We start from the raw sequence: 14,064 nt of genomic DNA on the forward strand, positions 1-14,064 counted from the left end.
CACCAACTCAACTCTCGCTCGCTCCCTCTCTCCTTCCCTCCTTCCTTTCTTTCACTTTTGCTTCACTGTTTCTTTCCTGGTGGTGCTGGTGCTGGTGGTGCTTCCTTTCGATTACTTTTCTTTATTTTTTTCTTGATTTTTTTTTTTTTTTTAACATTTCCTGCCCCTCCCCCGGTATGTGTCTCTCTCTCTCTCTCTCTCTCTCTCTCTCTCTCTCTCTCTCTCTCTCTCTGAGATTCAGAGGCCACCTTGCACTTCTTCCTGGCCGCAGTTGTAATTCGGCTTTTTACTTTTGATAAGAGTCACTTCTGACATCCTCTGCTCTCCAAAGTCTACGTGACTTCATGACTATGCTGGGCGTGGACTCCAGGACAGATAAGTCTGCCTAAAACAGGGAAGAAAGGTGATATGATTTCCCCTGGATTGAATCCAGAAGTGCCTAACTACCACCACGGAGTTTTTGTGTGTTTTTTTTTTTTTTTTTTTTTTGTTTGTTTTTTTTTTTTGAGATGGAGTGTCCCTGGATTGCTCATGTTGGCTAACATCAAAGGAGACAACATCCTATCTCAGTCTGTGATAACACCTGCGGTGGTGTTATCACATGGGGTGTGTGTGGGGGGGTGTCCTTCCCCTTCCCCTTCCCCTTCCCTCTCTCCTTTCTCTATTTGCTGGTTAAAGCTCGAGGTCTCTGGAGGTTGCCTGATTACTCCCAGGACCTCACCTTCTCTTGTGAGTAGCTGAGGTGGTGGTTGCTGAACACTGTCCCACCATTCTGATCTTTCACTACTCTTACTGTTCTCTTCCAGGACTTTTGCATCGAGTTCCTTCTTCCAAGGATGGTGGAATGATGACAAAGATGATGGTATTGGAGATTTGGAACACTTTTTTTTTTTTTTTTTTTTTTTGGTGGTTGTTTTTCCTCCCGGATGGCTGTCAAACCTGCAGCAGCACACACATCGGTCCATCTCGAAGTGGAGAATCTCTAAAGGATCTTCAAGGAAAGCGTGGACAAGGAGGATTCAGTCCCCGGGAGACTCTTGACACGAGATGGGAAATCCCCCCCCCCCCCCATTTCTTCTGGAAAATACCTAATACCAATAAAGACAGGACAAAATGCAGCACAGGCTGGCTGGCTGGCTGGCTGGCTGGCTGGCTGGCTGGCTGGCTGAGGTTTATGTAGCGCCGAGTAGGTCTACAGGTAAAATTGGATCCCAGAGCAACTGTGCAGTTACTCAGGGTCCTTGCCTTCCCCAACTGTCCCCTATCGGACCGAAGCTGCTCCCTCCCCTAAGGCCTTTCTCAGTCGGCTAATCCACCACACTTAGGAGTGGTGAAGGTGGGACACACGTTTTAGGTTTGCTTGGCTTCTTCAGTCGGATCTCATCTCGCCACCGGGTCAGAAACACAAGCATATACACGTGGATGCGCATAGCGACGGGTTTCCACCCTGTGGAACTTGGGAGTTCACAGTGAGTGCTCTGCGGTCTGAGAAAAGCAGCCTCGTTAGTTGCAGTCACTGAACGCTAGGTGGCGCAAAGCTACCGTCATTTTGGAAGGCCTGCCTGAGTTCCATTTCCAGTTTAGATATAATCTATCTACATGTATAGACATAGATACATAGATAGATAGATAGATAGACAGACAGACTGACAGACTTAGATATCTATATCTATATCCATATACAGATCACTACGCTGCAAGCCGCTGCGTCATATCTTCCTCTCTTCCCTCAGCCTACTGAGTCCCTGGAAAGACAGATGGGCACGGGCCTCAGTGCAGTTGTACTCCCGCTTTCCCCCCCCCCCCCCTACAGTAAAGTCCTGGAAGCACTGGGGGGTGGGGAGGACATACCGCTTTCACCCCTGGTATCTGATCACATTCCTTAGCCTTTAACATGCCCCACCTAGGAGATAGCTTCTGTGCCTCTGCCCGACCCTTGGAATTTCAACTATAATCCCCACTTCCCCCATCCCACTCACTCCAATTCCCCAGTAGTAGTCCCTCCCAAGGCTGTCACCACCAGAGGTCCATAGTAAACACCTCCCCCCCCCCCCCCCCCCGCCCCTGAGAGTTATGAGGGAGGGCCTGGATGAGGTTAAGAGAGAAACGAACAAAAATAAAACAGTGATGTTTCCCGTGTGTGTGTGTGTGTGTGTGTGTGTGTGTGTGTGTGTCTGTCTGTCTGTCTGTCTGTCCGTCCGTCTGTCTAGTGTGTACCTGTCTGAGCCCAAAACCCAAACAGGATGGATTTGGGCCTGGGGGAAGGAGAGGGAGGCCCTTCCTGGGTTTACTTTCTGGGGAAGGGAAGAGACAAAGGAAAAAAAGGTGAGGGTGTTGCCCAGCAATCAAGACCCTTTGTGGACCAATGCCCAAGGCCCTGGGTTTCTTCCCCAGCCTAGCATCACAAAAGAAACAAAAGTAGTGAACAAAGACAGACTCAAACAACCAAAACAGGCAATAAAATCTCATCTCAAAGACTCTGTGCTGGGCTGGGATGGGCTGGGATGCGCTGGGGTCCTTTATATCTCAGCGTTAGAGTGGTCGCCTAGCATATTCGAGGCCCTGGGTTAGATCCTCAGCTCCAGATAAAAAGAAATTAATAACATAAAGGCATTGTTTAAATACATACATACATACATACATACATACATACATACATACATACATAAATAGGTAGATAAATAAAATCCAGACACTAGAAGAGACCTTGCTCACACAGACAGAGGTGGTGGTGGTGGTGGGGGGAAGATCAAGATGGAAATCACTCTACCCTTGGCATCCAATAGACAAATATGGCTCCCCATACTCATGTCAGGGTTTCCTTGGTGGGGATGGAACCAGAAACCAGCCCCTCACACAGGGGCTGGTTTCTGCCTGGAGCCTGGAACTGGGGACTGAACACAGACACAGTTTACCACTGAGCTAAACCAACATCCCCTTTTTATACAGATATTTTTATATATTTTTGGTAAATCCATTGATTTATGAGTTGAACCCAGAAGCACTCACTTGACCACTGACTGAGCCACATCCCCATATTCAATTTATCTATCTATCTATCTATCTATCTATCTATCTATCTATCTATCATCTATCTATTCATTTGTTTTCTGGCTTGCTTGCTTGTTCTAGTTAAAGCTTGGTCCCGGGGTTTCAAAAACTGACTTCCAGACCACTCACGTTATAAAGGAATCAAGCCTTTATTAAAGCACAACTAGTGGCGACTGAGCAGAAGAACATAAAGCTGTTCCCCTGGCCAGCCCCAAACAATTGCAAGGGTGCCCCTTATAAGCCTCAAACCTGCAAAAGGGACGTTTTGGGGGGAGGGGGCGTCTAGCTAATGCAAGCAAGCCATGTTACAGAAGCGGGAGAGTGAAGTCAGGCGGAGGGACGCTCAGCCAATCACAATCAGCCTAGCCACTCCAGTGACAGAAGCTTAGCCCCCCCCCCCCCGCTCCCCCTTTTATGGGCTAGTTACAGAAACAATGTCCCATTAGGTAGTTCCTTACTCTTAAAGGTTTCTATAGCACAAGGAAAAGAACATCTTGCGTCAGTCATGACCCTTCTACTTGGCCTGGTTGTTTTACAGAATGGGGACATAAAACAAAACGGAGTCCCATTTGCTTTTACTATCACAACTTTTCTTTGGGAGACAGGGGTCTCCTCGCGAGGTTACTTTCGCTATGAGTTTACGATCCTTCTCTCAACCTCCTCCTGATCCTCTTGGGGGTGGGCGGGGGAGGATCGACATGAACCCCCAACCCATACCTTTAATTTTTTGAGCTGTAGATGGATGGACACACTATCTTTACCTTATTTACTTGTTTGTCCCTTTGTTTTGGGTTCTGTGGTGCTCAGGATGGAATCCAGCGCCCCACACGTCCCAGGCAAGTGCTCTACTACCGAGCTAAAACCCTAGCCCAAGCTTTGCATTCTAGAATGAATACATTTCCTTCTATGCTGAAGGAACACAGACACATTTATTGCACAACAAGCCCAGAGATCTTCACATCACACTTGCCTAGAAGTCCTACATACATTCATTGACCTTTGACTTTGGAAGCCAAGTTCAGAATCTACCAGCTCTGGCCAGACTCTGGCCAGATAACTGCCACGATGTGGTGTTTTGCTCACCAACAGTTGGACCTAGGAGAACAGCTTGGACTCAAGTGGACAAATACTCTTATGCATTCAGGAAACAGTGCCACTCACCTGGTACAGGAGTGTTCTTTCAACAAATGATCCCCAAACCCTTACTTTTTCGATTAAAACTAACAGATGTGAAAACTGGTCATTAATGGCACAGATCTTTTTATTTATTTATTTATTTATTATTTTTTAGAGAGAGTGTGAGAGTGAGAGACAGGGAGAGAGAATTTTTTTAATATTTATTTATTTAGTTAGTTAGTTAGTTAGTTAGTTAGTTTTCCGCGGATATAACATCTTGATTTGTTTGCGGTGCTGAGGATCGAACCCTGGCCGCACGCATGCCAGGCGAGCATGCTACCACTTGAGCCACATCCCCAGCCCCAAGCACAGATCTTTCTCTTTTCGTTTTTTTCTTTCTTTCTTTCTTTCTTTCTTTCTTTCTTTTTTTTTTTTTTTTTTTTTTTTTTTTTCTAAATCTGAATGTTACACCGAATGCATGTGTTAGAACTTCCACATGTGTCACTGACTATGGGATAAGTTTAGAGCTTCGATAAAATACACGTTCTAATAAAAAGGGTGACCTCTCATGTAGGAAACCTATATGTCTTTAAGTGTACCGACTTTTTAATAATAAAAAAATCTCTCAGACACAGCACAGCATAGTACTCTAGTCCCCAGATGTGCACACATCTCCAGTGACAGAGATGTGGGGTGATTCAGGAGAATCACAAGACTAAGCCCAGCCTCAGCAACTTATGGAGCCCTGGGGTAACTCGACAGAGAGAGAGGGGGGGGGGGAGAGACAGAGAGAGAGAGAGAGAGAGAGAGAGAGAGACAGAGAGAGACAGAGAAGGGGGGATAGGTGTTGGGGGGGGTGTTGCTCAGAGGCAAAGCATCTCAGAAGGAAGAGGGGGAATTTATTATAATAAGAAAACATAAGAACTGAACCTTTACAGCAACAAAACTCTGATGACTCTGCTGACACTCTGTTGTTCTAACCCATCGGAGGCCTAGCAAGGTTATCAAACAGAAAAGTGATTTTCTGGATGAAAATTCTAAATATTTGTTAGCCAATGGGCAGATAACCCACCCTGAAAGTCAATATGGCTTCACCTATGATTAGGGAGGGGGAGGGTAGGGAAAAGAGAAAGGAAAAAGGATATGGGTTTTAACATGAGCCTCAGTGGCTGAGCAGTGAGACTTATACTCAAAGCCTATAAAGTGGACCCCTGTTACATTTTCTGACACCCACCACCACCTCACCCCCCCCACCCCCCCACCCCGCTTTAATTGATTTGACAGTTGGGAGAAAAATTAAAAAAAAAAAAAAAAAAAAAAAAAGACAAAAAAGGACAACAACAGCAACAGACAGAAACAACAACCACCCTTACCGAATTTCTGAATTTACATGAGTGAATGACTCTTCTTGATTCTCAGTAACATAGTTTATACTTTTCATGGTTTTTGATTTGTTTGTATGTAATTAAAAAAAAAAAAATCAGAAGAAATTATTGGTATGCATGGTGGTGGTGGTGGCGGTGGTGGCAAAAAGTAACCTGGAACCTGCTTTACTTAGGCTACTGGTTTGATAAAGTCTTCCTTGCATGGATGTGTTGTTGTAGGGACAAATGAGGCAAGGCACCGACCGAACAGAGCAGGAAAACGGTTTTATTTGGCTGCAGCCAGGTTCAGAGAAGATGGCTTTTGCTGTAAGGAATTAATCCCCTGAACCCAAAGTTCAGGTAGTTTCAGAGTTTTATACCCAGCATGTAAGGGGAGGGGCTCAGAAATTCATGGTCTGCAGAAGTTCACATAAAAGCAGCTTTTTCTCTCACTGTTCTGGGCATGTTAACCCTTGGAGGACAACACCTGAGAAGGGGAGAGCTTCTTCTCCCCTGTCTACTCTCCCCCTGCCAGCTGTTACCATGGAGTCCAGTTGGTACCCTCTCGTATCTTAAACATGTAGACATCTCTGTGAAGCCCAGCTCAAGGCCAGAGGCCTTGTTTGCACATTTCTTCAAAGTACTGTTCTGGACATGTTTGTGAAAGACTAGTAACGGGGTGTCCAGCACCTGGAGTGCTGGTATCTTCTCGGCCAGTGGCCAAGTAAACAGGGCGACACGAAAATAGGAAGTTTATCCACCTTGAATTCTTTTGCACAGAGAGACTCTTTTGCTGACAGACCTAAAACCAGTCTGGGTGAAGATTTCAGAAGAGGCCCAGTTAAGACTTTTCAGTGGAGAAAGGGGGTGCCACTTCAGATGATGAAGTTTTACCTAACAGTAGTTTGGTTTCCAAAGGCTTTTTTTTTTTTTTTTTTTTTTTTTTTTGGTAATCCAATCCCCTGCTTTTCCCTTAGAGCTCTTCTCTTTTCTCTTAGAAAACTCTACTCTTACTCAGAGGTCCAAATCTCCATTCCAATGACACAGGGGGAAAAAAAAAAAAAAAAAATTCTCTCAAGCACCTGGACCCCTCCTGCCCCAAACACAGGAGTTCTGGGTGATCAATGAATTTAAAAGGCAGGAAGAATGGATCATTAACAGAAATGAACATAACCACAGTTACTACTTTCTAAGAGCTGGAAAGAATTACCCAGGGCAGAGCTTCCAACTGAAACACTGTAATTATTAGACAACAAACAGACAGACAGACAGACAGACAGACAGACAGTCAGACAGACAAAAACCCTGAAGTACAAGAGACTCTCCCCTTCTCTCTCTATAACACACACACACACACACACACAGACAGACAGACAGACAGACAGTCAGACAGACAAAAACCCTGAAGTACAAGAGACTCTCCCCTTCTCTCTCTATAACACACACACACACACACACACACACACACACACACACACACACACACCCCTCTCTTTCTCTACACCAAACTCTTTTTAATCGCTTGATTTTCAGTTTCTCACTTAGTGGAGCACCCCTTTTCTTTAGGATCAATCTCCTCCTGGGTTTCTTTTTATACCAAAGGGGGGCAAGTTACACATAATCCAGGAGAAGGAGGCCAAAGCAATCAGGTTATTAAGGAACATCAGGAGAGAGAAATTAAATGCTGGCAGACACATTGAACAAGTGCTCTGAAACAAATGATATTCAAATTAACCTCTTAGTGTAGTTTTAAACCAATCGGTCAGCATAAATGCAGAGTTAGAGAGACAAACTGACCCTTAAAACAGGTTGGGAATTGTGAACAGCCTGGAGAGGCCACATTTTTCTTCCTTCAGGGGCAGTGGGAGAGACTTTGCCCTGCCTGTTGTTATGTAAATCAGAACTGAGACCTGCCCCAAGCAAGCCCGGTTTAGTGTAAGAATCTTACTTCCCCGCCCTGATAACTGGCACCCCAGCCTGGCAGGAAACAAATTTTCCCTTGCAGACAAAGCGGTAGGAACCCAAAGTGGCGGGAACCACCCTTCCCCGCACCCCTCCCCCCTCCCCCTCCCCCCCCCCCAAAAAACCCAAAAAAACCCCACAATGTCACCGAGAAGGCGTAGTACAAGTACCTGCTTTATCTAGGCTACTGGTTTGATAAAGTTGGCACTTTGTTGGGGGTATTTGGGTATTTCAATCTCACCTTGACCCCTGACCCGCCCCTCTCAAGAGTTTGTGACAGATGGATGCGGCTATTTCTCCCTGAGATTTGTGAATGTACAGGTTTATACTTTCTTTGGGTTTCATCCCGTTCTTGAAATGAATCCTGGCAGTGGCCGACATGCTACGACCTCCAGCTTACTTTTGTGTTGTTCAGAGAAGAGTTGTGGTGTGATTTCATCTTTTAGACTTTGTCGAGATTTGGTTTATGTTCCATTCTATGGTCAACTTTGGTAAACATTCCGTATTCACTTGAAAAGAATGTCTGCTGTGCAGTGGTGGCCTTGCAGTGTTCTGAACGTGCCCATTAGGTGTGGGTTGTTCGTGATGTAGTTCTGCTGTCCTTTGTTCCTGATTATTTATTTATGGCCTAAGTCGTCCTCAGCTGCTAAGGGACGAGTGTTCTCATCTCCTTGCCATAATAGATTTATCCATCTTTTCCTTTAATTCTCTGTGGTTTTCATGCAGGTATTTATTTATTTATTTATTTATTTAGTTAGTTAGTTAGTTAGTTAGTTAGTTAGTTATAGCTGTTGATGGACACAATGTCTTTATTTTTGTTTATTTATTTTTATGTGGTGCTGAGGATTGAACCCAGGGCCTCACGAATGCAAGGCAAGCACTCTACCACTGAGCTACAATTCCAACCCTCATGTAGGTATTTTGAGGTTATTGAATGACTTGCACACTACCTTAAGATTGTTTAATGCTTCCTCAAAGATCTGACTGTTTATCAATGTGCTATGTTCCTCCTACGCCTGGCAGTGATTGTCTTGTGTGTACCTTGAAGTCATACTAAAAATAAAATAAATAAGTGACTGGGTACAGTGGCCTATGCCTGTCATCCCAGACAGGCTTCTCTCTCTCTCTCTCTCTCTCTCTCTCTCACACACACACACACACACACACACACACACACAGCTGAGGCAGGAGGATCCAGAGTTTAAAGCCACCCTCAGCAAAAGTGAGACACTAAGCAACTCAGTGAGACCCTGTCTCTAAGTAATATACTAGATAGGTAGGGCTAGGGGATGTGGCTCAGTAGTCAGTGAGTGCCCCTGAGTTCAATCCCTCCTTACAGGCCTCCTCCAATAAATAAACAAACAGATAAAAAAATACATATGTTTATCTTGTTTATTTAGGTGATGATGATGATGATGATGATTTCAATGTGGTGCCCGGGATTGAACCCTGTGCCTCATGCGTACTTGGTAAGTACTGTACCACTGAGCCACAACACCAGACTGACAACACCATGAAGTGCTCTTGCAACCTTTCTCCAGCTTTATTTATCCCAGAGCATGTGGTGTTTCAGTCTAGGGCAACAGACCATGCTTTTTAGCCAAGGCAGCCTCTCTTAGAGCCCTGTTACAGCTTCTTATTACCAAGTGTCTAAATGTAAAATTTGGCTCTGTGATATTGATAGATCAATAAAAATAAAGATACAAAAAAAAAAAAAAAAAAGATAAAACGGTCAAACAGACAAAATACAACTTCACAAGGAAGAATCCTTGTGATGATTTGTTCGATGATTTGTTCCTTTTTGTATGGCGTGCTAAGGCTCAAACTCTGTGCCAGGCCGGCCCTCTGCTACTGACCCAAAGACACAGACAGACCCTAGACAAGAAAGGATTCTCAGAGGCTGGTCATCTTCCAATTTTTTTTTTTTTTGTACAGAAAAAGGAGGAAACACAAAGCCCAAAGACAAGCAGATCAAATTCCCAAGCAACCGATTTCAAACTGATTTTGACATGTTTCTGTCAATTCCTACATTGTCTGGATGGATGAACCGTGGCCTAGCAGCTAGTCTGCCTGTCTAATTGTGGCTTCACCGTGGTGGTTTCGGTTTTGAAGTCCCACACCGCCCGTGTCCCCCGCCGGATTCTCTGGGGGTGCTGGGCAGACTGCCGGCGCCTCCCGCTGCTGCGGGGCACCCTGGCGGGGTGGGGGTGGGGCGGCTGGTGGGACGTGTCCAGGTGACTTTCTACGACCCCTGCGAAGGGGATCCCGCTGACACCGACCCTTCCGCCTGATTTTGTTGACGGTTTTCGAGCTCCCCCTGGTGGCCGCTTTTATAGGAGTGTCTTAATCCACTTCTGAGAAGTATCTGTTCAGGTCCTTGGCCCATGGATTGATTGCATTATTTGTTTGATTCTTCCCCGCCCCCCCCCGCCCCCCCCCCCCCCCCCCGTTGTCGTTGTTGTTTCGCTCTGGGGCAAGGGCCCACGCTTTTTAGCCAAGGCAGCCGCTCTTAGCGCCCTGTTACAGCTTCTTATTACCATGTGCCTAAACGTAAAATTTGGCTCTGTGACCCGGTGGAAAATGACTTTCGGTTCAAGAAAATGCTCATTTCTTACTCAGGTAAATAAATAGGTAAATAAAAACACAAATTCAAATAAGAATTAATGGGCTGGAGATGTGCCTCAAGTGGTAATGCGCTCCCGCGGCATGCGCGGGGCGCTGGGTTCGATCCTCAGCACCACGTAAAATAAAATAAAGATGTTGTGCCCACCGCATACTGAAAAATAAACATTAAAAAAAAATATTCTCTCTCTCTCTCTCTCTCTCTCTCTCTCTCTCTCTCTCTCCTCTCTCTCCACCCCCCTCTTCCCTCTCTCTCTCTCCCCCCTCCTCCTCCTCCTCTCTGTCTTTACAAAAGAAAAATAAGTAAAAGTTAAAAAGGGGGCTGGGGATGTGGCTCAAGCGGTAGCGCAGTTGCAGTTGCAGTTGCCCGGGTTCGGTCCTCAGCACACAAACAAAGATGTTGTTAAAAAAAAAAAAAAAAAAAAGTAAATATTGAAATTCTCTCTCACTCTCTCTTAAAAAAAAAAAAAAAAAAAAAAAAAAAAAAAAAAAAAAGATAACGTGGCCAGGCAGAGAAAATAGAACTCCCCAAGGAAGAATCCTTATTCCTATTATGATCAGTATTCTTTTTTTTTTTTTTTCTTTTTTAGAGTAGTTGTAGGTGGACAGCACGCCTTCTTTCGACTTTGTTCCTTTTTGTATGCCGCGCTAAGGCTCAAACCCAGTGCCTCCTATGTGCTAGGCCGGCCCTCTGGCACTGAACCACAGACACAGAGGAGGAAGGTTTCTCAGAGGCTGTTCATCTTCCCATTTTTTTTTTTTTTTTTTTTTTTTTTGGTACAGAGACAGGCGGAAACACCGAGCCCAAAGACCAGCAGATCAAATTCCCCAGCCACCGATTTCGACGGGTTTTTACATGTTTCTGTCAATTCCTCCATTCTCTGGATGGATCGGACCGTGGCCTAGCAGCTAGTCTGCCTGTCTAATAGTGGCTTCACCGTGGTGGTTTCGGTTTTGAAGTCCCACACCGCCCGTGTCCCCCGCCGGATTCTCTAGGGGTGCTGGGCCGATCTGCCTGCGTCTCGTGCCCGCCGCTGTGGGGGGGGGGGCCCTGGCGGGGCGACCCGGCTGGTGGGACGTGTCCGGGTGACTTTCTACGACCCCTGCGGGGCGGATCCCGCTGACGCCGACCGAGGTTCCGCGTCCCTTCCTCCTGATTTGGTTGACGGTTGTCGAGCTCCCCCTGGTGGCCGCTTTTATAGGAGCGTCGGATCATCGGAAGTCTCCAAGGCGTGATATTCGGCGGCGGTGGCCGAGACAGAGTTCCAGGAGCTGGGCGGCGCCAGCGGAACTGTCTCGGTCACGCTGGGCTGGGCCGTTGTGGCCCGTTGGCGGGATATTGGACCTGCAGGCTTACTGTGTGTGTGTCGGTTGTCTTCTCTCCCTGCACGGTCCGGGCCGCGGGCGCCTCGGGTGGCAGTCTGAGCGGTTCCTTCGCCGCCACGGGCTTCGCTTTGCCCGGTCTGGGTCGGTCGCCGGGACTTCTGTCATATTTTTCTCCCGCTTCCTCTCCCTCTCTCTCGCGGGTTTTGGCCGCGGGGCTGCGGGGCTTCACCGGGCGGGCCAGGCGGGTGTGCTCGCCCGGCCTTGCCGCATTGCCTCTTCGGGGGCCCGCTGCCCGGGGCTTGTCCTGTTGGCTACGCCCGGCGTCCTTCGGACGTGTTCCCCGTCCGCCCTTCCCCACCCCCCTCCCCGGTCCTGCTCGCTGGGGATGGCGGTCCCCGTCTCTTGTCTTTGCCTTCGTCAACGAGGGTCGACCAGTTGTCCCTAGGGGCTCTGGATCTCGGTGATGGGCTCGATTTCGCGGTCCGCTGACCGTGACTGTGTTCAGGGAAGGCGGCAGTGGTGAGTGAACTGTTCCCCGTTGCCCCGGTCGCGATTGTTTTGGCCCGAGTTGGCCGTTTTCTGCCATCGGGTAGGTGCTGACACGTTGTCCTCTGGCGGCACACGCCAGAGCGAGGGAGCTTGGGCCTCCGGGTGCGTGCGGGGCTCTGGGCTGATGGGGTGGCCCGGACCCGTTCCCTCTTGAGCTGCTTGCCTGGGCCTGCGTGCGACGGCTCTTTGGCGCACCTGGAGCGCCCTCGCGGTGGTGCCGCCTCTGGCCGGCCGGCCTTCTGGCGCCGGAGGGCGGCGGGGGTAGGTGGCGGGTGGTCCTTTACCGCCCGTGCGCTCCTCGCTGCGGGCACCGAGGGTGGCGTGACGACGCTTGCTTCCATGGCTCCGAGCCGCGTGTCAGGCGTTCCCCGTTCCGTGTCGTCGGCCGCTCTCCCTGGGGTGTGGGGCCGGCGAGGCCGTAGCAGGCTCCTCTTAGAAGCGGTCCTCGCCGGGTCTCCCCCTGCTCCCTGGGCCTCTCCCGCCCACTCTGCTGATCGATGTGGTGACTTTGCGCTCTCCTGGGCCGGACCAAAGCCGCGCCAGGCGAGGGACGGACATTCATGGCGAATGGGCCGACTCTTCTCGTCCTGCCCGCGGGCCCCTCGCCTTGCCTCCCCGCCCGTTCGCGGTGCGGGGAAGGGCGGGGGTGCGGAATCCGGCCTCGACCTCGCTCCTGGGGTCCTCTGACGTAGCGGGTGCTTCTCGCTCGCCGCCCCCCCTGGGCGGCCAAGGGCCGTGTGTGTGGCCCTCCCCGGCGCGGGGGAGGGCTGCCACCGTGCTGCCTCGGCGCGACGGTGCGCCTCTGCTTCGGTGCTCCAGGGGCGCTCCGGGTTGTTTCCTGAGGTGCCTGAGGCTGAGCCGGTGTGTGCTGCTCCCGATCCCAGTGCCGCTGCCGCGGCCGGCCGCCGCCTCGCTGTCGGTCTCGCCCCGTCTGTGGGGGTTTCCGAGGCGAGTGCCTGAAGGGAAGAGCGGTGTCGCTTCTTTCGGGGGATCGAGGCGGTAAGCTCGGCAGCGTTGCCCGTTCCCTCTCCGTGGGGGAGGGTGTCGCGTTGTCGTCCCCAGCGCCGAGTGGTGTGGGGAGTGTTAGGCGAGCGGGCGCCCGGGCGCTCTTCCCTCTCTCCGGTGGGGGAAGGAGACGTTGCCCGGGCGTGTGAGCGATGGTGGCGGGACGCCGAGCTGGGGCCGGTCGGGCCCCCGAGGCGATGGGGCTTTGGGTGTCCCCGGCCGCGAACGCTCAAGAAGCCTTGTGCTTGCCTGTACCGCAGATCCCCCCTCGTTGTCTCGGCGGCCGGTTGGCAGAGGGGCTGGGTTGGGTGCGGCCCACCCTCAGTGAGGAAGTTTCTCTAGCGATCCGTGAAGGGCGTGCCTTGTGTGGGGGTACCGGATTCCCCCGTTGGCCGCCCCCTGCTTTTTGCGCTACGCTACCGTCGGTGGTGTGTGTAGGCGAGAGTCCCCCCTCCCCGCCGTCTGGGAGTGCAGGGGTCCGCCGGCCCCCCGCGGGTGGGGGCCGAGCGCCTGCTCTTTGTGCCTACTGCGGCCCACGCCTCCCCCCTTCGAGTCGGGGGAGGGTTCCCGCTGGGCCTTGGCCGGGCCTTCTGGCGCGCGTGGGGCCACTGTGTGGGCCGCTGGTGCCGCGTGTGTGCGCGGTGGCGGTGGGGCGCTGTTCGCGCGGCCGGGGGTTGAGGGGCCGCGTCCCTCTTTCCCCCGCGCCCGCTGCGAGTGTCCCTCTGCCCGCTCCCGGTCCCGGGCCGGCGGGCGACCTGCGTGCGTGTGCGCTGGCCCGGGGCGCGGCCGCCGCGGCCCCCCTGGGAGCGTTCCGCGGGCGGTGTGGTGAGCGAGTGGACCCTGGAGCTGGAGAGGGCCCAGGTCGTGGGACTCGTCCGGCCCGAGGTTGTGGCGTTGCATGCTGGCGTTTGGAGGCCAGGCGCGCGTCTCGTCGCGTGGAGGGCCACCCTGTGGTGGCGGGGCGGCGGGTCTCGTGGGAGGTTCCGGGGGTGGGGCCGGAGGCCGGGTTGGCGTCGCAGGCGGTGCGGGACCGCCCTCGCGTGTGGCGGTGGGATCCCGCTTGTTTTCC

The sequence above is a fragment of the Callospermophilus lateralis genome, unplaced genomic scaffold (assembly GCF_048772815.1).
Source record: "Callospermophilus lateralis isolate mCalLat2 unplaced genomic scaffold, mCalLat2.hap1 Scaffold_8679, whole genome shotgun sequence".
Taxonomy (NCBI): domain Eukaryota; kingdom Metazoa; phylum Chordata; class Mammalia; order Rodentia; family Sciuridae; genus Callospermophilus; species Callospermophilus lateralis.